The following is a 26432-nucleotide window of genomic DNA, read 5'->3' on the forward strand; positions in this document are numbered from 1 at the left end:
AGCAACATGCCAGACCCTCAGCCCAGGATTCCAGAGCTGGGAAAAGAAGTCCCCATAACTATGAGCTGTAAAAACCAGTATGGATTGGGGATCAGTAACAAGGAGGCTGCTGGAGACCCAATGGTTTCTCTTAAAGGTCCAGTGCATTAACTGAATTTACAAGGTCCTGTTTCCTCTGAGCTCCAGTACCAGGGTGAGGCTCTGGGAGAACCCAGAAATATATGAGGAGGAACTGAATTGTCTGGCATCAGGGCAGGAACTCAGGGGCAGCTTTCTCTCAGATAGATGAGCTCATTGTTCCTGTGCTAGGACCTCCCCAGGCACAGGGCTACATGGCAGTCATATCTGTTTGCTCCAACCTGGTGATTCCCTGAGACCCTGCCCCATCCAATTTACAGCCCCACCCAACCTATTTGCAGCAGCTTTTGCATATGAATGTCCTGGCTCAGGCTTCAGACTTTACTAAAATCTATAAAACAAGTTGCATATGGTTCAGCATGCCCCAAACTTGTCAATAAAAGGCCCAAGACCCTTCACTAACATAAGCCTGCCTTGCTTCACAGGTAGGGCTCACCTGGGCACCTCCAAGTCCAATACAAATAGTTCCTGCAGGGTGGCCCCAGGCAGTGGCTGACTTTGAACCTCTCTGGAGACCAAAAAGCCAGTGCACCTGGTGGACAGCTTCAGACCATACCAGATTGAAACTCTACACATCTATGAGCAACACACTCAAAGGGCAGACTCAGTGAGCACCAAAACCCCACTGAAGCAAGTCCTTCTTCATCAAGGTATTTCCTGCACAGCTGCTCTCTCACTGTAGGTGCAGCTGGTCCTCAAAACCAATTGGCCTGGAGGTCAATTCCTCCCTGTAACATCAAGGCTCAACTATAATATACAGCCCACACAGAGATGCGTCTAGAGTGCCCAGCTCAGAAGAGTGTGGATGCTGAGTCCCTGGGCCCTACAGACACCTATGACACAAGGGCACTCTGCCAATTCCAGGAGACATAGCAGCTCTACCTAATACTTAGAAACAAATACAAGGAAGCAGCCAAAATTAAGAAACAAAGAAACATGTCACAAATAAGAGAAATGGAAACATGCAAACTTTTGGAGACAGAGTTCAAAACATGGTTATAAGGTCACTCAAGGATCTTTATGACTTTCAGGGATCTCAGGGAGAAAGTCAAAGACATGAAAAAAGGACCAGTCAGAAATTAAGCATAATCTAATTGAAATAAAGAATAATTTACAGGGATTCAACAGTGGAGTAGAGGAGTCCGAGAATCAAATCAATGATGTAGAATATGAGGGAGCAAAACACATCCAATTAGAAGAGTCCCCCCCAAAAAAAAAAATCCAAAAATATGAAGATAGTTTAAGGAGCCTCTGGGACAACTTCAAGCTTACCAACATTTGCATTACGGATGTGCCAGAAGGAGATGAGAGAAAGAAAGATAATGAAAACCTATTTGAAGAAATAATGACAGAAAACTTCCCCTATCTGGTGAAAGAAATAGACTTACATGTCCAGGAAGAACAGAGAGTACCAAACAAGAAGAGCCCAAAGAGGCACACACAAAGACACATCATGATTAAAAGGCCAAGGGCTAAAGACAAAGAGAGAATCTTATAAGCATTAAGAGACAAGCAGTTAGTTACCTACAAGGGAGCACCCATATGACTGTCAGGTGATTTCTCAACAGAAACTTAGCAGGCCCAAGGGAGTGGCAAGAAATATTCAAAGTAATGAAGAGCAAAGACCTACAACCAAGGTTACTCTACCCAGCAAAGCTCTCATTTAGAACTGAAGGTCAGATAAAGAGCTTCACAATCAAGAAAAAGCTGTAGGGATTCATCACAAACAAACCAGTATCACATGAAATGTTCAAGAGTATTATTGAAGAAGAAGAAGAAGAAGAAGAAGAAGAAGAAGAAGAAGAAGAAGAAGAACAACAACAACAACAACAACAACAACAACAAGATCAAGAACAAGAAGAACAAGAAGAAGAGATAAAAATATGAACAATAAAATGGCAACAAATGCATATCTATCAAAAATTGAAAATGAAAATCAAAATAAACAAATAAGAAATCTAATGAACAAAATAAACTGGTAAATATAATAGAATCAGAGGCATGAGAACAGGCTGATGAATCTCAGAAGGAAGAAGCGAGGAGGGTTGGAAGAGATTAACCAAAGATCTTACCTATGGACACAGACAATAAGGTGGTGAAGGCCTGGATCAGATTGGGAAATGGGTAAACAGGCCAAAGGGCGGAGGAGGGGTGGGGGTGCATTTGTAATACTCTTAACAATAAAGATTTAAAAATATATAAAAATAAAATAAATAAATACAAGAGAAAAAATAAACAAAGAAAAAAACCTCAATAACAAAAACCCACAAACAACCTGATTAAAAAATGAGTAGATGAGCTCAATAGACATTTTCCCAAAGAGGATATCCAAATGGCCAACAGGTACATGAAAAAATACACAACCTCCCTAATCATCAGGGAAATAAAAATTACAATGAGATTCAATGTCATTCCTATTGAAATGGCTAGTATAAAAAAAGATAAGAAATAACAAGTGTTGGCACGGAAGTGGAGAAAAAAGAATCCTTGTGCACTGTTGATGGGACTGAAAATTGGTGCATACATTGTGAAAAAAAGTGCAGAGATTTCTACAAAAAATTTAAAAAGAACTGCCATATGGTTCAGCAAATCCACTTCTGGGTATTTATCCAAAGAAAATACAAACACTAATTCAAAAGATATATGCATTCCCATGTTCATTGAAGTATTATCTATAGTACCCAAGATATGAAAACAATGTAAATGTTTATCAATGGAAGAATGGATAAAGATTTGCTATGTATGTGTATATATCCTATATAATAAAGAGGGAATATGCTAATTTGTCCGTTATGGTGTCTAAGTCACAACTAGTCAAAGGTGCACACACAGGAGCTGGGGGGTGAGGACGGGGGCGGGGACTTCTGCCACCAGGACATGAGGCTGCTGCCGGGGATGGCCCCCCAGTGGAAGTGCATGCAAGTCCGCAGTGCCACCTGGCCCGGTGGGGGGCATTAGGATGGGCCATGGCGGGTACTCCAGCCAAAGCGCGCGCAGGCCCATGGCACCGCCCGGCCCGGAGGTGGGCATCAGGATGAGGGTGGAGCTTTGGCGGAGAGCTTTCAGCACTCTAGCGCTGGGGTCTGAAGGCGCAGAGAGGAAGGGAGAGCACATAGGCAGTTAGGGGTTTAGGACAGGAGGGGAGAGCAGATAGGCAGTTACGGGGATCAGACAAGGAGGGGAGAGCAGTTAGGGCCATCAAGCCAGCAGGGGAGCAGTTAAGGGCATCAGGCAGGCAGACAGTTGAGCACTTAGGAGCCAGTCATTCTGGATTGCGAGAAGGATGTCTCAGATTGGAGAGGGTGAAGGTCAGGCTGAGGGACCCTCCCTCCGTGCACAAATTTTGTGCACCAGGCCACGAGTATGTGTGTGTGTGTGTACACACTAGAGGCCTGGTGCATGAAATTCATGCACGGGGGCTGGGGGGAGGCTGTCCCTCAGCCCAGCCTGCACCTTCTCCAATCTGGGACACCCCTGTCACAATCCAGGACTGCTGGCTTCCAACCGCTCGCCTGCCTACCTCCCTGATTGCCCCTAACTGCTTCTGCCTGCCAGCCTGATCATACCCTAACCACTTCCCTGCCAGCCTGATCAACACATAACTGCTCCCCCGCTGGCCCAATTGCCACTAACTGCCCTCGCCTACTGTCCTGGTCACCTGTAACTTCCCTCCCTTGCCATCCTGGTTGCCCTAACTGCCCTCCCCTGCTGGCCTGATTGCCCCTAACTGCTTTCCCTTGCTGGGCTGGTCCTCCTCAATGCCCTCTCCTGCTGGCCTGGTCAACCCTAACTTCTCTCCCCTGCAGGCCTGGTAGCCCTCAACTGCCCTCCCCTGCAGGCCTGGTCCCACCTATCTGCCCTCTCCTGCCGGCTTGGTCCCCCCCAACTGCCCTCCCCATCCAGCCTGGTTGGCCCCAACTGCCCTCCCTTGCAGGCCTGATCTCCCCCAACTACCCTCCCCTGTAAGCCTGGTCCCCCCAACTGCCCTCCCTGCAGGCCTGATCCCTCCCAACTGTGCTCCCCTGCAGACCTGGTCCCCCACAACTGTCCTCCCCTGCAGTCCTGGTTGCCCCCAACTTCCCTCCTCTGCTGGCCTGGGCACCCCTAACTGCCCTCCCCTGCAGGCCTGGTCCCTCCCAACTGCCCTCCCCTGCTGGCCTGATTGCCAACAACTGTCCTCCCCTGCCAGCCTGCCAGCCATCTTGTGGTGGCCATCTTGTGTCTACATGGGGGTAGCCATCTTTGACCACATGGGGCGGCCATCTTGTGTTGGAGTGATGGTCAATTTGAATATTACTCTTTTATTAGATAGGATATATATATATATATATATATATATATATATATATATATAATATATATATATATTATATATATATATATATATATATATATATATCCACATATATATATACAAATAATATCCATATATATATATGTGTGTATGTGTATATATATATATGGATATTATCTGGCCATAAGGAAGAAAATAATCTTGCCATTTGTAACAACATGGGTGGATCTTACAGATATTATGTTTAGTAACATTAGTCAGAAAGAAAGAGAAAGAAAAATACCATATGATCTCAGTTGTATGTAGAATATAAAAAAGGAATCAAACAAACAAACAAATAACCCAAGCTCATAGATATAAAAACAGATTGGTAGTTTTCAAAGGTGGTAATTGGGGCGCTACATTAGTGAAGGCGTTCAAAAGGTACAAATTAGGTTAAAAAATCAATATGTCATGGGGATGTAATGTGCAGCATGGTGACTATAGTTAATTGTACTGTATTGTATATTCAAAAGTTGCTATGAAAGTAGATCTTAAGTTTCTCATCAAAAGAGAAAAAACTTTTTTGTTTCTATATAAGGTAGCATATGTTAACTAGACTTATGTGGTGATCCTTTTGCAATTTATACAGATGTCAAATCATTATGCTGTACATCTAAAACTAATATAATATTATACATAAATTCTACATCAATTTAAAAAGAGTTTAAAATTAATAGGTAAACCACAGGCAGGGAAAAAATGTCAATACATATATCTGGCAAAAATTTATTCTAAATATATAAGAAATTCTTACAACTCAATAATTGCCAGAAGGAAAAAAAAAAAACACACAAACAAAATGATGGTTAAAAGACTGAGTAGAAGTTTTTAAAAGAAGATATAAAATGGCCATTAAATACATGAAAATGTGCACATTATTATTATTGGGCAGCTAAATGCAAATTTAAAACAGTATGAGAGATTTTGCATCTACTAAAATATCTATAATTAAAAGGCCAACAAATACAAATATTTATAAAGATTAAGGTTAAATGAAATGCCATGTATTGCTGGTGGGAGTAGAAAATTTTAGTCACTATGAAAAAGGTTTTAGCAATTACTTATAAAGTTAAGGATATGCCAACACTATGACCTGTAATTCTACTCCAAGATTATTAACTTGGGAAAATATATAAATAAATTATCAATTTTCATACAAAGAACTACTTCTCTTCAAGAAGAAAAGAATGGGTAGATAAATGAGGTACTCGCATCCTCCCTCAACCACATCAAAATTACACCTAAAATACAGAGCAACCATCATTCAGAATGGCCTGAAAGCTGGCTGAATGGAAGTCCTACAAATAGAGAGCTAAATAAGAAAGCACATTGAGACTGGTAGGAGGGGTGGAGACACAGAACAGGCTGGTCCGACATTCACACATAGCTTGCTTTTAATTGAGAGGGATATCTTGGCTGACGAGGCCTCTTGTGAGGAGCAAGGAGTCCCAAACCCACACCATAACTGTCAGCCCAGGGTTCCATTGCTGGGCAGAGAAATTCCCATAACTTCAGACTATAAAATCCAGTGGGGATTGTGGCTTAGTGACATGGAGGCAGTCAGAGACCCAGGTAGTTCTTCTTAAAGGGCCCATGCATGAACTTATTCAGACTCCCTCCCTCTGAGATCTAGCACTGGGGCAGCAGCTTGAAAGACTCCAGAGACATACAGAGAGGAACTAAATTGTCCGGCATCAGGGCAAGAAGTGGGGGGAAGCTTTCTCCCAGACAAAAGTGTTGGCAGGGGTCATTGTTCCTATGCTGTGACTTCCCTCACAAGTGAACTGTCAGGTGTGATATCTAAGTCTTTGTCAACCGGGCCCATACTGTTCGCCCCACCCTGATGATTCCCTGAGATCTCACCCCTCCTAATTTGCAGCCCAACTCAAGCTGTTTGCAGTATCTTTTCCATATGAATGGTCTGTCCTGGCTCAGCTTCAGACTTTGCTAAAATCTCTCAAACAAGCAGCAACTGGGCTCAGCATGCCCCATACCTCTCAATAAGTAGCCTCTGGACTGGCACTAGCAGCAGCTTTCCAAGGTTCACAGCTTGGCCTTTCCTGGGCACCTCCTTGCCTAACACAAGTAACAGACATCTTCAGATTGCTTTGTAGCTTGTGCCGGGTGGTCTTGGCAGGGCACAGGCAGTGGCTGACTTTACACCTTCCGGAATTTCCTAGAGCCTTGCACTGAGTGGACAGCTTCAGACCACCCCAGATTACAACTCTACCACATCCACGAGTGATACACTCAAGGGGCAGACTCAGAGGCATCAAAGCCCAACTGAAGCAAGTCCTCCCATATAGGGGTGTCTCTAGCACAGCAGTTCTTTTGCTGTAGTTGCAGCTGGTCCTCATAACCAATTGGCCTAGAGGCCAAATCCTCCCAGTGACACCAACAGCAATCAAGGCTCAACTACAATATAACAGTTCACACAGCCCAGTCCCCATAGGACAGCTACTGCACAAAGCCACTACCATTTCCAGGAGACATAGTTGCTCTACCTAATACATAGACACAAACACAGGGATGCAGCCAAAATGCAGAAACAAAGAAACATGTCACAAATAAAATAATAGAAGACATCTTCAGAATAAGAACTAAATGAAATGGAAGCAAGCAAACTACTAGATACAGTGTTGAAAACAATGGTTATAAGAATGTTCAAGGAACTTAATGAGAATTTCAAGAATTTAGTGAGAACACCAAAGACATTAAAAAGGACCAGTCAGAAATAAAGGACAAACTAACTTAAACGAAGAATAATTTAGAGAGAATCAAAAGTAGAGTAGAAGATGCCGATAATCAAATCAGTGATTTGGAATATGAGGAATCAAAAAGCACCCAATCAGAAGGGCAAAAAGAAAAAAAATATTTAAAAAATGAAGATAGTGTAAGGAGCCTCTGGGACAACTTCCAGTGTACCAACATTTGCACCATGGGGATGCTAGAAGGAGAAGAGAGAGAGCAAGAAATTGAAAACCTAGTTGAAGAAATAATGACAGAAAACCTCCCCTACCTGCTTAAAGAAATAGACTTACAAGTCCAGGAAGCACAAAAAGTCCCAAACAAGAGGAACCAAAAGAGGCTCACACCAAGACTCCTCATAATTAAAATGCCAAGGGTTAAAGACAAAGACAGAATCTTAAAAGCATCAAAGACAAGAAGTTAGTTACCTATAGGGGAGCACCCATATGACTGTCAGCTGATTTCTCAACAGAAACTTTTCAGGCCAGAAGGGAGTGGCAAGAAATATTCAAAGTGATGAAAAGTAAGGTCTAAATTGAGATTATCCAGCAAAGCTCTCATTTAGAATTGAAGGTCAGATAAAGAGCTTCACAGACAAGAAAAAGCTACAGGAGTTCATCACCACCAAACTGGTACTACATGAAATGTTGAATGGTATTCTTTAAGAAGAGGAAGAAGAAGAGGAGGAGGAAGAGGAGGAGAAGGAGGAAGAAATATGAACAATAAAATGGCAATAAATGCATATCTATCAACAATTGAATCTAAAAATCAAATACACAAACAAGGAATCTAATGAACAAAACAAACTGATGAATACAATAGAACCAGAGGCATGGAAACATGGAATAGACTTACAAATCTCAGAGGGAAAGGGGAGGGGGTAGTAAGTGATTAATCAAAGAACCTATATACATATATGCATTACGCATGCATATAGACAATAGCATGGTGAAGGCCTGGGGCAGGGTGGGATCTGAGTGAAGGAGTGCAATGGGGGATGGAGGGGGGGGAAACCTGTAGTACTCTCAACAATGAAGATTAAAAAAATAATAAAGAAAAATGAACTAATTATAGATGCCAATGCATGGATGAATATAAACAGTATGTTGAATGAAATAATCCATGTACAAAATTATGTACACTGTATAATTTCACTCTTGTAAATTTCAGGAATAGGCAAAACTTATCCCTGCTCTTAGAAACAAACAGTGTTTGCCTATGGGTTTTGTGATTGACTAAAAGCAGTCATGAAGAAGCTTCTTGGGGAGAAGGAAATGTTTTATATTTTTACTAAGGTCATGTTAATATTTGAAAAAGAAACAAATCAACTTCTACAGTTAAACATATGCATTTAAATGTTTTTAAATCCTAAGAGAAAAAATATAAAATGTTTATCAGTGATTGACAACATAGACTCTATCTTGATAGGCTCTTTCTTGTCTTAAATTTACTTTCATATCTTATTTTGCAAACTCTTTTCATGACTGTAGGTAAAACATTGGACTAAGTACAGATAATATGTGTTTCCATCCTAGGTTTATCACGTATTCGGTTGGTGATCTTGGGGAAATTTCAAAGTATTATATATCTATAGACTATTAAAGCTGAGAAAAAGTGTAAGGTGCATGAGAAGGTTTGAACTGAATTAGAAATTGTATGTTGAAGGCCTCCTGGATAAAGTGCAACAGAAATTTCTTTAATCCCTTAATAGTGAAAATTAAAACTTTAAACTTACTTTGAATGCCATCTGAACTTACAGCAAATTGCCCAGAGTTTTATGAAAGCTTTTCTTGCTTTGATCATACCCCAGGCTAATTGACTGGAAGTTTGGATTGGCACATCCTTTAGAAATACAATCTAACTTAGGATCACCTTTCCTCTTGATATAAACACTCAATCTGTAAAAAGATATTGGATGATGATATTAGAGGAAGAAAAATATCATTGACATTTTGAGGTTTCTTTCTTTCGTGAGGTAAAATGATATTTCTCTATAGAAACATCTGTGCCTTTCTTAAAGCAGTATAGTGCACAATAGCCCTGAATAGGTATTGGCAATAGAAAAAGTTTTCTTGGAAATTGCATTCAGGTAACAAACAAGTTCGTGACTATAGCCATTCATTTCTTAAGAAGGAAACTTTTTCCCTTCAATGTTCCTTTCACATAGTCTTTGAAGAATGTATTTTATTCAATCACATTGAAGAACATATCTCGCTGTTGACAAATTTTTGAGCAGCTTCTAGCTATACGAAGGCCGTTGTGACCTGATGCAGTATAATATTCAGACAGACTAGTAGTTTTCCATGTGGAAAAAAAATGACTTTCTTTATAGTCAGTTCCCTTGTTAAAACAAATACAATAACTGTATTTTAGCCTTGCCATTCCATTGTAACTAGGTCCACCTGTTCAATACTTCCATAATCTATAAAAATCTTAACACTTTGGCTATATACTGTTATTATTGTCTATCCTGTATTTTGTTGGATATATATAATTATGTTATAAAAGACTTGACCATCCTCATATGAGAGAAAAAGAAATGATATCAAATTTGCAAAAACACTTTTTACTTCAAGATAGTCAGGTAAGAAATTCTAAGTAAAATGGAAAACACAGTCTTAGACATTTTCCTGTTTGAAATAATGCAAATAACCTCAGATTGCTTTCTTTTTAGGGTCTTTTCAGCCCTTCTACATAGTTTTTATTTTAGATGTTTAACACATTTTAAGATCACAGTTTTTTTTATTTATATTTACATCTCTGTTCATCTCATCTCTATTTTTCCTTTACCATCATTTAAACTGTCACCTGCATCTCAAATGGAGCCTGGTTAGTTCATCAGAAGCTCTTTAACCAAGTCCAATAATCTCATGTGTAGTCTCAAAGCCATTATCAAACAATATATATGTAGAAGAGCTTGCTATTAAATTGGCACTGAAACTTTAACAATTTTGATTAAAAAAGGAAAGACACTAGGTTCTAAAGATGATTTCCTAAGCATGTTCATTATAATAATATTGCTTTAGTCAACTTTCAGTTTTGAAACTTTTCTCTGAGAAAACTTTCCAATTAAAATAAAATCTAGAAGTGAAAATATACCCGCTTCCTGATTAAATATTTTTTTTAATTTTTTTAATTGTTTAAAGTATTACAAATAGTAGTGCATATGTCTCCTTCTCCCCCCCCCCATTGACCTTCTCCCGGCCTCCCCTGCCCCCCTGGCACATGCCCTCACCCCATTCCCCCAGTGACTTGTGTCCTTTGGTTGTGCTTATATGCAGGCATACAAGTCCTTTGGTTGATCTCTTACCTTCCCCACCCGCTCCCGCCCAGGCTTCCTGCTGTCATTTGACAGTCTATTTGATGCTTCTCTGCCTCTGTATCTATCTTTTTGTTCATCAGGTTATAATGTTCTTTATTATCCATAAATGAGTGAGATCATGTGGTATTTTTCTTTCACTGACTGGCTTATTTCACTTAACATAATGCTCTCCAGCTCTATCCAAGCTGATGCAAATGGTAAGAATCCCCTCTTTTTTATAGCAGCATAGTATTCCAATGTGTAGATGTATCATAGTTTTCTAATCCACTCATCTGCTGATGGGCATTTAGGCTGTTTCCAAATCTTAGCTATTGTAAATTGTGCTGCTATGAACATAGGGTTGCATATATCCTTTCTGATTGGTTTTTCTGTTTTCTTAGGATATATTCCTAGAAATGGTATTACTGGGTCAAATGGCAGGTCCATTTTTAAATTTTTGAGTAAACACCATACTGTTTTCCACAATGGCTGCACCAGTCTGCATTCCCACCAACAGTGAAGGAGGGTTCCTTTTTCTCCGCATCCTCACCAGCACTTATCATTTGTTGATTTGTTGATGATATCCATTCTGAAAGGTGTGAGATTGTACCTCATTGGTGTTTTGATTTGCATCTCTCAGATGATTAGGGACTTTGAGCATGTTTTCATGTGTCTCTTGGCTTTCTGAATGTCCTCTTTTGAAAAGTGTCTATTTAGATCCTTTGCCGATTTTTTTTATTGGATTTCTTATCTTCCTTTTGTTAAGTTGTATGAGTTCCTCCCTGTAAATGTTGGAGATTAAACCCTTATAGGAGATAACATTGGCAAATATGTTCTCACATGCAGTGGGCTTTCTTGTTGTTTTGTTAATGGTTTCTTTTGTTGTGCAGAAGCGTTTTATTTTGATGTAGTCCCATTTGTTTATTTTCTCCTTAGTCTCTCTTGTCCTAAGATCTGTGTCTGTAAAGACATTGCTATGACATATGTCTGCAATTTTGCTGACTATGGAGTCTTGTAGGATTTTTATGGTTTCCTGTCTTACATTCAAGTCATTAAGCCATTTTGAGTTTGTTTTTGTGTCTGGTGTAAGTTGGTGATCTAGTTTCATTTTTTTTTTTTTTTTGCATGTATCTGACCAAATTTCCCAGCACCATTTATTAAAGGGACTATTTTGACTCCATTGTATGCTCTTGCCTCCTTTGTCAAATATTAATTGAAAATAATGGTTTGGGTCAATTTCTGGGTTCTCTATTCTGTTCCATTGGTCTATATGTCAGTTCTTGTGCCAGTACCAGGCAGTTTTGAGAACCATGGCTTGGTAATGTAGCTTGATGTATAGTATTGTGATCCTTCCAACTTTGCTCTTCTTTCTCAGGATAGCTGTGGCTATTCGGGGTCTTTTTTTATTCCAGATGAATTTTTGTAGAGTTTGTTCTAGATCTTTGAAATATACCATTGGTATTTTAATAGGTATTGCATTGAATATGTAGATTGTTTTAGGTAGTATGAACATTTTATTGATGTTGATTGTACCAATCCATGAACATGGTATGTTCTTCCATTTGTTTATGTCTTCTTCTATGTCTTTTTTCAATGTCCTGTAGTTTTCTGAGTACAGACAGGTCTTTTATGTCCTTAGTTAAGTTTATTCCTAGGTATCTTAATTTTTTTTTTTTTTTTGGTGCAATGGTAAATGGGATTTTTTTTTCTCATTTCTCTTTCTGTGAGTTCATTATTAGTGTATAAAAAGGCCATAGATTTCTGGTGTTAATTTTGTATTCTGCTACATTACCAAATTCATTTATTAGATCTAGTAGTTTTTGGATGGAGTCTTTGGGGTTTTCTATGTACAATATCATGTCATCTGTGAATGAGGAGAGTTTTGCTTCTTCTTTTCCAAATTGGATGCCTTGTATTTCTTCTTCTTGTCTGATTGCTATGGGTAGTACTTCTAGTACTATGTTGAACAGGCATGGTGAAAGTGGGCATCCTTGTCTTGTTCCAGTTCTTAGGGGAAATCAGTTTAGTTTTTGCCCATTGAATATGATGTTGGCTATAGATTTGTCATATAGGGCTTTTATTATGTTGAGGTATGATTCCTCTATTCCCACTTTGCTGAGAGTTTTTATTAAAAAAAGGTGTTGGATTTTGTCAGATGCTTTTTCTGCATCAATTGATATGGTTATGTGATTTTTGTCTCTAAATTTGTTTATGCGGTGTATCACATTTATTGATTTGTGGATATTGTACAATCCTTGCATCCCCGGAATAAATCCCACTTGGTCATGGTGTATGATCTTTATAATGTATTGCTGAATCTGAGTTGCTAGAATTTTGTTGAGGATTTCAGCATCTATGTTCATCAAGGTTATTGGCCTGTAGTTCTTTTTTTTTGTGGTGTCTTTATCTGGTTTTGGGTTAGGGTAATGCTGGCTTCATAGAAAGATCTTGGAAGTGTGCCTTCCTCTTGACTTTTATGGAATAGTCTGAGGATGATAGGTTTTAGTTCTTCTTTGTGTGCTTGGTAGAACTCACCTGTAAAACCATCTGGACCAGGGCTTTTGTTTGATGGAAGGTTTTTGATCGCTGTTTCAATTTCTTTGGTAGTTATGGGCCTATTTAGGTTTTTTTATTCTTCGTGGTTGAGTTTTGGGAACTTGTATTTTTCTAGGAATATGTCCATTTCATCAAGGTTGTCCATTTTGTTGGAATAGAGCTGTTCATAGTATTTTTTTAATAATCATTTGTATTTCTGTGGGATCAGTTGTTATTTCACCTCTTTTATTTCTGATTTTGTTTATTTGGTTCCTCCCTCTTTGCTTCTTGGTGAGTCTGGCTACAGGTTCATCAATCTTGTTTATCCTTTTAAAAACCAGCTCTTCGTTTTATTGATCTTATGTATTGTTTTTTTTTTGGTCTCTATTCCATTTATCACCGCTCTGATCTTTATTATTTCCTTCCTTCTTCTTACACTGGGCTTTTCTTGTTGCTCTCTTTCTAACTCTTTGAGTTGTAGGGTTAGGTAATTTATTACCATTATTCCTTGTTTTTTGCTGTAGGCTTGTAGAGCTATGAACTTCCCTCACAAGACTGCTTTCATTGTGTCCCATAGATTTTGGATTGTTGTGTTTTCATTGTCATTTGTTGCCATGATGCTTTTTATTTCCTCTTTGATCTCTCTGGTAACCCAGTCATTTTTCAATAGCATGCTATTTAGCCTCCATGTGTTTGTTTTTTATTGTTGATTTCTAGTTTTATTCCATTGTGATCTGAGAAGATGCTTGATATGATTACTATCTTCTTGAATTTGAAGAGACTTTGCCTGTGTCCCAACATATGATCTATCTTTGTAAATGACCCATGTGCACTTGAGAAGAATGTATATTCTGTGGCTTTGGTGTGAAATGTTCTGAAGATGTCAATTAATTCCATCTGATCTAGTGTGTCATTTAGGATTGATATTTCTTTGCTTATTTTTTGTTTAGTGGATTTGTCCAGTGGTGTTAGTGGGGTATTAAAGTCCCCTACTATGACAATATTGCTGTCGATCTTTTCCTTGATATCATCCAGAAGTTTTTTTTTTTTTAATGTATTTGGGTGCTCCTGTATTGGGTGCATATATGTTTACCAGAGTTATATCTTCATGTTGGATTGCTCCCTTTAGTATTATGAAGTGGCCTTCTTGATCTCTTGTTATGTCCTCCACTTTGAGGTCTAGTTTGTCAAATATAAGTATTGCTACCCCAGGTTTTTTTTTTTTTTTTCATCTCCATTTGTCTGAAATATATTTTTCCTTCCCTTCACCATCAGTCTGTGTGAGTCTTTTTTTCTGAGGTGGGTTTCCTGTAGACAGCAGCGATATAAGTCATGTTTTCTTATCCACTCAACTACCCTATTTCTTTTGATTGGAGCATTTAATCCATTTACATTTAAAGTTATTATTGATAGGTACTTGTCATCATTTTTATTTTTTATGCATGTGTTCCTTCTTTGCTTCTTATTTCTTCTTTTTACAGCTGACCCTTTAGCATTTCTTGCATTGCTGGTTTGGTGGTGATAAAGTCCCTTCATCCTTTTTTGTCTGTGAAGCTCCTGATTTTACCCTCAATTTTGATTGATAGCCTTGCTGGGTACAGTATTCTTGGATTCAGACCCTTCCTTTGCATGACTTTGTATATTTCATTATAGTCCCTGCTGGCCTAATGTGTTTCTGTTGAGAAATCAGTTGGTAGTCTGATGGGGGATCCTTTGTAGGTAACTTTTTGTCTCTCTCTGGTCACTTTTAAGATTCTTGCTTTGTCGTTGGTGTTTGCCAATTTAATTATAATGTGCCTTGGCATCGGGCTTTTGGGATTCATTTTGTTTGGGACTCTGTGAACTTCTTGGATTTGTGTAAGTTTTTTCTTCTCTATATCAGGGAACTTTTCTGTCATTATTTCTTCAAACAGGTTTTCTATTCCTTGCTTAATTAGGAAGGAATAGAAAACCTTAGTTTCTATTCCTTGCTTATTCCACTTCTTCTGGTACCCCAATTATGCAGATGTAGTTTCGTGTCATGTTGTCCCAAACTTCTCTTAGGCTCTCCTCTTTTTTTTTTTTTAAGCTTTTTTTCTAGATGCTGCTCTGTTTGTGTATTTTTTCCTACCTTGTCTTCTAGCTCACTGATGCAGTCCTGATTACATAGTTTTCCCCTCACAATATAACTGCTTCCCAGCCTGGGGAACAGATGCTTTGAACATTCCAGATAAATTGTAAAATTGTGGATGGTCATAGCTGGGGAGATCTCTGAGATTCTGACCTTCAGTCTGCATCATCACTGAGGCAGACGTATCTTGAGCCTTATCCCAGAGCTGATAGAAGGAGAAATTAAATCAAATAATATACACCTGGAATTGGTGAAGTAGACACAGCTGGTGAGACAATTTGCAGCTGGGAAGTGCACAGGACGCCTGGAGAACAGTAAAATCAGGGACCTGGGCTGAAGAGAATTGTGAGACCTCTGACTCCAGAGGGTCAGAAGGAAGCTGCACAGCTGCTGCATTCTTTGGGGACAGGTGTAACATCTGACTGTGGAAAGGAAGTCCACAGGGCTGGTGGCAGCAGGGGATTCTAGACCTAAGCCAACAGCCACGAAAGGCTGAGCCCAGTGCGGGGGATAGAAACTTGCAATGTCACAGCTCTTTCCTGTCTTTTTGGTCTTTGCTTTTATTCACTGAACACAGTTCATAGGACCTATCAAATACAAACACTCATCCATGGGTGAGGTGCAGGTGGAGGTGCAGACTTGTGGAGTCTGGGGAGAGGCTTGAGAGAAGAGCAGGTTGGGGAGAGGTGGCCACAAGTCTGGCATTGGGACATACTTGACACTCTGTATCTAAGCAGCCATTTTCTCCTGAAGAAATATCTCCTCCCTCCAGTCTCCAGGCAACTAACACTGCCACACCCAGACTACAACTTGAGTGGTACAAAGGATACCCCAAAAAAATATGAATTGTCCCTGAGAGCCCTCAGAGACTGGGCTGAAGAGAGGCTGTTCAGTTCCAGAAAGCGATATGGCAACCTCACCAACTATAGCCCTATCAGAAACAGCTGCATGAGAGATTAAGATTGAAAGTGGGCAGACAGGCTAAGTGGGCAGATTGGTTCCCGCTGCTGGCAGTCAAGGTGGTGGAGATAGACAAAAACAGAGGAGTGGTTGTCTGCTTGGAATTGCAACACAGTACTGACTACCTAATAGGAAACTGAGAAGTGGCAGACAGTACAGAAGAGTGGGATCTTAAACCAGCCCCCATGGTAAATTAAAACTCAATGGAACTGAACAACACTTCATATTTTTATTTTATTATTATTTTGTTATCTATTTTTTTTTCTTTATTTTCTTTGCTTTTTTTCTTTTTCACATGTTTCTTAATTTTTTATTTCTTTTTGCATTATTTTTCATCATTCTATTATTTTTTATTATTTTATTCTATTTTTATTTTTTTAATTAATTTTTTTTTCTTTCTCTTTCTTTTTCTTCTTATTCACTCATCCTCTTTCTATATCCTATATACTGAACTGAGGTCCTTCCAATATTCATCCAATTCCTTAACCTTACTTTATGTATATAAGCTCGGCCTCTACAGATTCTGGCCCCATCCTCTTTTCTGGGTGTTTATTGTTTGCATTTTGAGCTTATCTGTTTGTTTTGTGGTGTTTTCTTCATATATATATATATTAATAAAAGAGAAACAGTCAAATTGACCATCACTCTGCTACGCCCACCAGCCAATCAGGAGCGAGTATGCAAATTAACCCAACAAAGATGGTGGCGGCCATGGAGCTGGAGCGAGCAGGAAGCTTGGGTTGCCCCAGCAATGGAGGAAGCCAAACTTCCTGCCCACCCTGGCCAGCCCTGGCCTCTGCTCAAGGTTACAAAGTTTCAATTATATAAGATAAATAAATCCCAGATACCTGCTTCCAGCCAGCCCTGGCCTCCACTCAAGGAGGGGCTGAGAGCCTGGGTTGCCAGGGGAAACCCAGGCTTCCAGCTGGCCCTGGCCTCCACTCAAGGCTACAAAGTTTCAATTATAGAAGATAAATAAATCCCAGATACCTGGCCCAGTCCTCTGCTCAAGGAGGTGCTAGAAAAAAGAAAAAAAGGAGGGGCTGGGAGCCTGGATAGCCAGGGGGCATGGCCAGCTTGAAAACAGCCCTCAGCTCCTCACACAGGCTGGCCACACTCCCATGGTGTGAGGGTCCCCACTGGGGGGCTTGGCCAGCCTGCAAACAGCCATAAGCTCCTCACCCAGGCTGGCCAGGCACCTCAGTGGGGACCCCCACCCTGAAGGGGGTGTGGCCAGCCTGAAAACTACCCACAGCCCCTCACCCAGGCTGGCCATGTTCCCCCAGCGGGGACCCTCACCCCAAGGGGGCATAGCTGGCCTGCAAACTACCACAGGCTCCTTGCCCAGGTCTCCCCATGCCCCAAGGGAACCCCCACCCTGATCCGGGACACCCTTCAGAGCAAACCAGCTGGCCCCCACCCGTGCACCAGGCCTCTATCTATACTAATAAAAGGGTAACATGCTAATTAGACTGGGAGACCTTCCAGGAGAACTTCCGGACGTTCTTCTGGACAAAGCCATGGTGGCAGGGCCAAGGTAGAGGCGGTTAGAGGCCAAGAGGGGAGGGCAGTTGTGGGTGATCAGGCTGGTGGGGGGTAGGGCCATTGGGGGTAAACAGACCAACAGGGGGGCCAGTTCAGGAGAGAAGGCCATCATTGGGGGTCAGTTGAAGATGATTAGGACAGCAGGGGGTAGTTTGGAGTGAGCAGGCCAGCAGGGGAGCAGTGGGGGCAAGCAGGCCAGTGGGGAGGGAAAGTGGGGGTGAGCATGCCAGCATGGTGGGCAGTTTGATGTGAGCAGGCCGGCAGGGGAGGCAGTTGGGGGCAAGTAGGCCGGCAGGCAGACTGGTAAGGCGCAATCAGGCAATAAGGCAAGCAGGTGAGTGGTTAGGAGCCAGCAGTCCAGGATTGTGAGAGGGATGTCCTACTGCCAGTTTAGGCCTGATCCCTGTAAACCCACAGTAGGACATCCTTCAAGGGGTCCCAGATTGGAGAGGGTGCAGCCCGGGCTGAGGGACACCCCCCCTGTGCACGAATTTCATGCACCCGGCCTCTAATATATATCTATATATACTAGAGGCCCGGTGCACGAAATTCGTGCACGGAGGGGGGTTGTCCCTCAGCCCAGCCTGTACCCTCTCCAATATGGGACCCCTCAAGGGGATCGGGCCTAAACGGGCAGTCGGACATCCCTCTCACAATCCAGGACTGCTGGCTCCCAACAGCTTGCCTGCCTGCCTTCCTGATTGCCCCTAACCGCTTCTGCCTGCCAGCCTGATCACCCACTAACCACTCTGCTGCCAGCCTGTTTGCCCCAAACTTCCCTCCTCTGCCGGCCTGGTCACCCCTAACTGCTCTCTCCTGCAGGGTTGATCACCTCCAACTGCCCTCCCTTGCAGGCTTGGTCCCTCTCAACTGCCCTCCCTTGCAGGCTGGGTACCTCCCAACTGCCCTCTCCTGCTGGCCATCTTGTGGTGGCCATCTTGTGTCCACATGGGGGCAGGATCTTTGACCACATGGGGGCAGCTATATTGTGTGTTGCAGTGATGATCAATCTGCATATTACTCTTTTATTAGATAGGATAGAGGCCTGGTACAGGGGTGGGGGCCAGCTGGTTTGCCCTGAAGGGTGTCCCGGATCAGGGTGGGGTTCCCTTGGGGCATGGGGTGGCCTGTGGTGGTTTGCAGGCCGGCCATGCCCCCTGGCAACCCAAGGGGAGGCCCTGGTATCTGGAATTTATTTACCTTCTACAATTGAAACTTTGTAGCCTGGAGTGGAGCCAAGCCTGGGGCTCCTTCCGAGGCCGGCAGCCATTTGTGTTGGGGTTATAATTGAAACTTTGTTGCCTTAAGCGGGTGGGCCTGGCCAGGGTGTGCGGAAAGCTTTGCTTCCCCTGTTGCTGGCGGCAACCCTGGCCTGCTCTCTCAAGCTCCATTCTGGCGCCATTTGTTTGAGTTTGTTTACCTTCTATAATTGAAACTTTGTAGCTTGAGTGGAGGCTTAGGCCTGGCAAGGGCAGATGGAAAGCTTGGCTTCCTCTGTTACCTAGGAAACCTTGCTCTCTGTGGCTGTAGCCATCTTGGTTTGGGTTAATTTGCATACTCGCTCTGATTGGATGGTGGGTGTGGCTTGTGGGCATGGCTTGTGGGTGTGTCGGAGGTATGGTCAATTTGGATATTTGTCTATTATTAGATAGGATATATATGTGTTTGTGTGTGTGTGTATTTCTTCCTTTTTTCCTCTCTTATCATTTTTTCTCTCCTTGATATCATTTGTTTTCTTTTCTTTCCCCTAATTCTCTTTAATTTCGTGGTCACTTATATTGTAGTTATCAGTGTCATGAGAACATTCATGTTTTATTCACTTTGTGTTATGCCTTGTTGAGTTACATTTTGTCCTGTTTGGTCAATGTGATAGAGAGCAAGCCACATAACCAAACACCCGGAGAGTAGTCTCCATCTGCGAAAGGCCCAACTACAGAGGCAGGAAGATGGCAGCTGGGAGGACAGCAGTGAGAGAGAGAGCGTGAGTGAGGGAGGGAGCAAAAGGGGAGTGTGTGGACATGTGGTGTGTGTGTGTGTGTGTGTGTGTGTGTGTGTGTGTGTGTGTGTGAAAGGGACAGTTAGATACCGCAGGACCTTTGGGGGCTGGTGAACTGGGCTCGCCTAGCTAGGCAGCTTCTGCTACCATTGCAAACAGTCCCTGGGCAGCTGGCTGTACTCTGGAGGCCAAGCAATCTTGAAGGGGAGAGCTACTATGACAGGGAGCCCAGTCTCACCTCCACCCAGGGACCTGCTGCCTCGACTGCAGTCCCACAGACAGCGAGACTCCAGCCACCCTGGTCACAGGCTCCTGTGAGTTCTGAAGCATGCTCCCCTCCAGCCAGCCCTACACTTTAGCCCAGGGCACCACGATCGTATGAGCAGTAGCCTCGTGTGGCCTGCCCCCATCCTAGGAGCAGCAACCTCGCATGGCCCACTTCTGTCCAAGGAGCAGAAGCTGCATGCAGCACAGCCTCTTTTGAAAAGCATCAGATGTGCAAATAGCCCGCCCCCCACCCACCCAAGGAGCAGCAACAGCAACAGCAACCTGCCCCCATGCACCTGAGGAGCAGCAGCTGTGTGAGCAGCCTCCCCTGTCCAAGGAGCAGCAAGCCCCTGAGCAGTCTTCCCCCATCTGAAGAGCAGCAGCCATGTGCAGCTTGCCCCCATCTGAGGAGCAGCAGCTGCACGAGCTTCCTGCCACTGTCTGAGGAGCAGCAGCCAAGAGTAGCCTACGCCCATCTGAGGAACAACAGCCACACGCAGCCCATGCCCATTTGAGGAGCAACATCCATGTGAGCAGCTGGCCTCTGTGAACCAGAGGAGACACAACTGCTGCGAGCAGCCTTGTGAACGGTGTCCACCCAAAGGCTGCTTCCAACTGAGGAGCAGCCACTACTGTGACCACCCAAGGAGCAGCTGCCATCCAAGTAGCCTCTGCTGCCTGAGGAGCAGCCTTCATATGACTCAACACCTAGTTCCTTTGGTGAGAGCAAAAATGGGGAGAAAAAGACACCCCCAGATGAAAGAAAAGGAGGAATTGTGAGAAAGAGGGCTAAGTGAAATGGAGGCATGCAATATGTCAGAAAAAAATTCAGAATAAGGGTCATACAGTTCATAAATGAGATGGATGAAAATATCAACAACTTATTTAAGAATAAAGAGGAAATAAAGAGTGATAAAACTACAATAAAAAACACTATGGAAAGTTTCAACAGTTGACAAGGAGAACTGGAGGACTGAAATAATGAATTAGAATACAGGACAGCAAAACACACCTAAACTGAACTGCAATTGGTGAAAAAAAAAAATTGAAAGACAGGAGACCCTAAGGGAGCTTTGGGACAACATTAAACAAAGCAACATCTGAGTAATAGCGGTTCCAGAATGTCAAGAAAAGGAACAAGGGTTAGAAAACCTATTTGAAGAAATGATGTCAGAAAGTTTCCCTGATTTGGGGAAGAAAAAAGTCACACAAGAAGAGAGTCCCAAATAAGATGAACCAGAAAAGACCCACACCAAGACACATCATAATTATGATGGCAAACATTCGGGGTAAAGAGAGAATCTTAAAGGCTGCAAGAGAGAGACAGAAAGTTACCAACAAGGGATCCTCCATTGGGTTATCAAATGATTTCTCAACAGAAACACATTGGGCCAAAAAGGTATGGAAGGAAGTTTACAAAGTGACGCAAAACAGGGTACTGAATTCAAGAATACTCTATCCAGCAAGGCTATCATACAAAATTGAAGGGGAAATAAGGAGCTTCACAGACAAAAAGAGGCTAAGGGAGTTTATCAGTGCCAAGCCAGCAATGCAAGAAATGCTAAAGGGAATGCTGTACAAAGAAGAAATAAAAAGAGAAGAAGGAACACAGGCATAAAAATAAAAATGGCTACAAACAAGTACCGATCAATAACAACTTTAAATGTAAATGGACTAAATGCTCCAATCAAAAGACACTGAATGACTGAATGGATAAGAAAACATGACCCGTATATATGCTGTCTACAAGAGACCCACCTCAGAACAAGGGACACACACAGACTGAAAGTGAAGGGATGAAAAAATATATTCCAGGCAAAAAAAAAAAAAAAAAAAAAAAAAGCTGGGGTAGCAATACTTATATCTGACAAAATGGACCTCAAAGTGAAGGCCATAACAAGAGACAATAAAGGCCACTTCATAATACTAAAGGGATCGATACAATAAGAGGATATAACCCTGGTAAACATATATGTACCCAATGAAGGAGCACCCAAATACATAAAAAATAAAACAAAAAACTCCTAGAAGATATCAAGGGAGAGAATGACAACAATACAGTCATATTAGGGGACTTTAGTACACTACTGACATCACTGGATAAATCCTCTAGACCAGTGATGGCGAACTTATGACACGCGTGTGACACGCGTAGCCATTTCTGTTGACATGCGGCTGCTGAGGTGGCCGCATGCCGAGGATGAAACATTTGCTGCTCCTGAGGATGAAACATTTGTGAAATAATCTTTTTTCCTCAAAGTGACACACTACCCGAGTTATGCTCAGTTTTTTGGCGAAGTTTGACACACCAAGTTCAAAAGGTTGCCCATCACTGCTCTAGACAAAAAATAAGCATAGAAACATCAATCCTAAATGACTCACTAGATCAGATGGACTTAATTGATATCTTCAGAACATTTCACTCCAAAGCTATGGAATATATGTTCTTCTCAAGTGCACATGGGACATTTACAAAGATAGATCACATATTGGGTCACAGGCAAAGTCTCTTCAATTCAAAAAGATGGAAATCATATTAAGCATCTTCTCAGTCCACAATGGCATACTATTATAAATAAACTACAATAAAAACAATAAAAAAATTCAAACACCTTGAAGGATTTGGTTATGAGAGAGATCAAAGAAGAAATTAAAAATATCCTGGAAAGGAATGACAATAAAAACACAACAATCTGAAATCTATAGGACATGGTGAAAGCAGTCCTGAGAGGGAAGTTTATAGCTCTACAGGCCTACCTAAAAAAAAAAGAAACAAGAAAAGGATAATAAATTATCTAACTCTACAATTTAAATAATTAGAAAGAACGCAACAAGAAATACCCAGAGTGAGCAAAAGGAAGGAAATAATAAAGATCAGAGCACAAATAGATGACATAGAGACCAAAAACAACAACAACAACAACAAAAATAAACACCCAAAAGATCAATGAAACCAAAAGCTAGTTCTTTGAAAGGATAAATGAGATTGATGAACCTCTATCCAGGCTCACCAAGAAGCAAAGAGAGAGGACCCAAATAAAGAAAATCAGTAATAAAAGAGGCAAAATAACAACAGACACCACAGAAATATAAAGGATTGTTAAAAAATACTATGAACAACTCGATTCCAAAAAACTAGACTACCTAGAGGAAATTGACATATTCCTAGGAAAATACAACCTTCCAAAACTCAATCAAGAAGAATCTAAAAATCTCAATAAGCTGATAACTATGGAGAAAATTGAAACAGTCATCAAAAAGCTTCCAGCAAACAAAAGCTTGGGGCCAGACAACTTCACAGGGGAGTTTCTCCAAACATTCAAGGAAGAACTAAAACCTATCCTCCTCAGACTTGCAAAAAATTCAAGAAGAAGGAACACTGCCAAGCTCATTCTATGAAGCCAGCATTATCCTAATACCAAAACCAGATAAAGACAACACAAAGAAAGAGAATTACAAGCCAATATCCCTCATGAACATAGATTCCAAAATCCTCAACAAAATTCTAGCAAATAGGATCCAGCATTAAATCAGAAAGATCATACACCATGAGCAAGAAGGATTTATCCCGGAGATTCAAGGATATTACAATGTCTGCAAATCAATAAACGTAATACATCACATAAACAAATTGAAAGATAAAAATCGCATAGTCATATCAATTGACGCAGAAAAAGCATTTGACAAAATCCAACAACCTTTCTTAATAAAAACCCTCAGCAAAATAGGAATAAAGGGAACATACCTCAACATACTAAAAGCCTTATATGAGAAACCTACAGCCAACATCATAATCAACGGGCAAAAACTAAAACCATTTCCCCTAAGAACAGGAATAAGACAGGGATGTCCACTTTTACCACCACTGTTCAACATAATACTGGAAGTGTTATCCATAGCTATTAGTTAAGAAGGAGAAATTAAAGGTATCTAAATTGTTAAAGAAGTAAAACTGTCCTTATCCGTAGATGACATGATTCTGTACATAGAAAACCCTAAAGACTCCATCAAAAAATATTACACTTAATAAATGAATTTGGCAATGTAGCAGGATACAAAGTTAACACTATGGAATTTTTATACACCAATAGTGAATTTACAGAAAGAGAGATTTAAAAAACAATCCCACTTACCATCGCACCAAAAAAATTAAGATACCTAGGAATAAACTTAACTAAGGAGGTAAAAGACCTGTACATGGAAAACTACAGGATACTGAAAAAAGAGATAGAGGAAGACATAAACAAATGGAAGAACATACTGTGTTCCTGGATTGGTAGAATCAACATCATTAAAATCCATAATACCCAAAGCAATCTATAGATTCAATGCAATCCCCATTAAAATACAGACAGCATATTTCACAGACCTAGAACAAAAGCTCCAAAAATTCATCTGGAATTAAAAAAGACCCCGAATAGCTGCAGCAATCCTGAGAAAGAAGAACAAAGTAGGAGGCATATCAGTACCAGATATCAAGGTATATTACCAAGCTACGGTTCTCAAAACTGCCTGGTACTGGCACAAGAACAGACATATAGACCAATGGAATGATATGGAATCCAGAAATCAAGCCAAACCACTATGCTCAATTAATATTTGGCAAAGGAAGCAAGAGCATACAATGGAGTCAAGACAGTCTCTTCAATAAATGGTGTTGGGAAAATTGGACAGATACAAGCAAAAAAAAAAAAATGAAACTAGACCACCAATTTACACCATACACAAAAATAACCTCAAAATGGATAAAGGACTTAAACATAAGACTATATAAAATGGGAAACCATAAAAATCTTAGAGGAATCCAAAGGCAGCAAAATCTCAGACATATGCTGAAGAAATAGCTTCACCAATACTGTTCCTAGGGCAATGGAGACTAAGAGTATATAAGCAAATGGGACTACATCAAAATAAAAAGCTTCTGCACAGCAAAAGAAACCATCAACAAAACAACAAGAAAGCCCACTTCAAGGGAGAACATATTTGCCAATGATACATCTGATAAGAGGTTAATCTCCAATATTTACAGGAAACTCATGTAACTTAACAAAAGGAAGATAAACAATCCAAGCAAAAAAAAAAAGGGGGGGAGGGCAACGGACCTAAATAGATACTTTTCAAAAGAAGACAGAAGGAAGGCCAAGAGACATGTGAAAGTATGCTCAAAGTCACTAATACTAATCATCCAAGAGATGCAAATCAAAATGACAATGCGGTACCATCTCACACCTGTCAGAATGGCTATCATCAACAAATCAACAAATGATAAGTGCTGGTGAGGATGAGGAGAAAAAGGAACCCTCTTGCTCTGCTGGTGGGAATGCAGCCACTGTGGAGAACAATATGCAGTTTCCTCAAAAAACTAAAAATGGAACTCTCATTTGATCAAATCATTCCACTTCTAGGAATATATCCCAATGAACTAGAAACACCAATCAGAAAGGATATATGCACCGCTATGTTCATAGCAGCACAATTTATAATAGCTAAAATTATTGGAAACAGTCTAAGTGCCCATCAGAAGATGAGTGGATTAAAAAACTGTGGTACATCCACACAATGGAATACTATGTTGCTATAGAAAGGAAGGAACTCCTACCATTTGCAACAGCATGGATGGACCAGGAGAGCATTATGCTAAGCGAAATAAGCCAGTCAGAGAGAGATAAATATCACATGATTGCACTCCTTTGTGGAATATAATGAACAACATAAACTGATGAACAAAAACAGATCCAGAGACAGAGAATCATCCATCAGACCGTCAAACCTCAGAGGGAAGGCAGGGGAGGGTAGGCGTAAGGGGGTGAGATCAATCAAAGTACTTGTATGTATGCATATAAGCCTAACCAATGGACACAGACATTAGAGGGGTGAGGGTACGAGCTCTGGTGCGGGGTGCAATGGGGGTATAAGGACACATATGTAATACCTTAATCAATAAAGAAAAATAAAGATTTTTCCTCACTTGTTCCTGAATCCTAAGGTGCATAATTATTTTCCACTTATTCATTTAGTACTGTTAACACACACATAGACACTCAAAGATACATGCCTAACAAAAACTAATGATAGTAATGGTAATATTTATTATTTATCATAGCAGTTAACATTTATTGAGAGTTCTCCATGTGCCTGAAAACTCATGAGATTAAAATTTTGAAGTGGATGCTATTAATAGCATACAGTTAGTAATTATGAAATTCAAATCTCAGCTTATCTGACTCCAACACTTGTGTTCTTATATACATTTGAGATTGCCTGTTTTATTCACTATTGTATCTCAGTGATTCGGAGGCACCATGCCTGATGAATAGTGGGTATTCAGTATTGATGAGAAATGTCACACATAACATACAACACATGAAAAGTTGCATAAGAAATCATAGTTAGCCTGACTGGCATGGCTCAGAGGTTGAGCATGGTTTGATTCCTGGTCAGGGCATATGCCCAGGTTGTGGGCTCATAGGATGTACTGGAGGCAGCCTATCAATGA

The sequence above is a fragment of the Eptesicus fuscus genome, chromosome 1 (genome assembly GCF_027574615.1).
Source record: "Eptesicus fuscus isolate TK198812 chromosome 1, DD_ASM_mEF_20220401, whole genome shotgun sequence".
In the NCBI taxonomy this organism is placed as follows: Eukaryota; Metazoa; Chordata; class Mammalia; order Chiroptera; family Vespertilionidae; genus Eptesicus; species Eptesicus fuscus.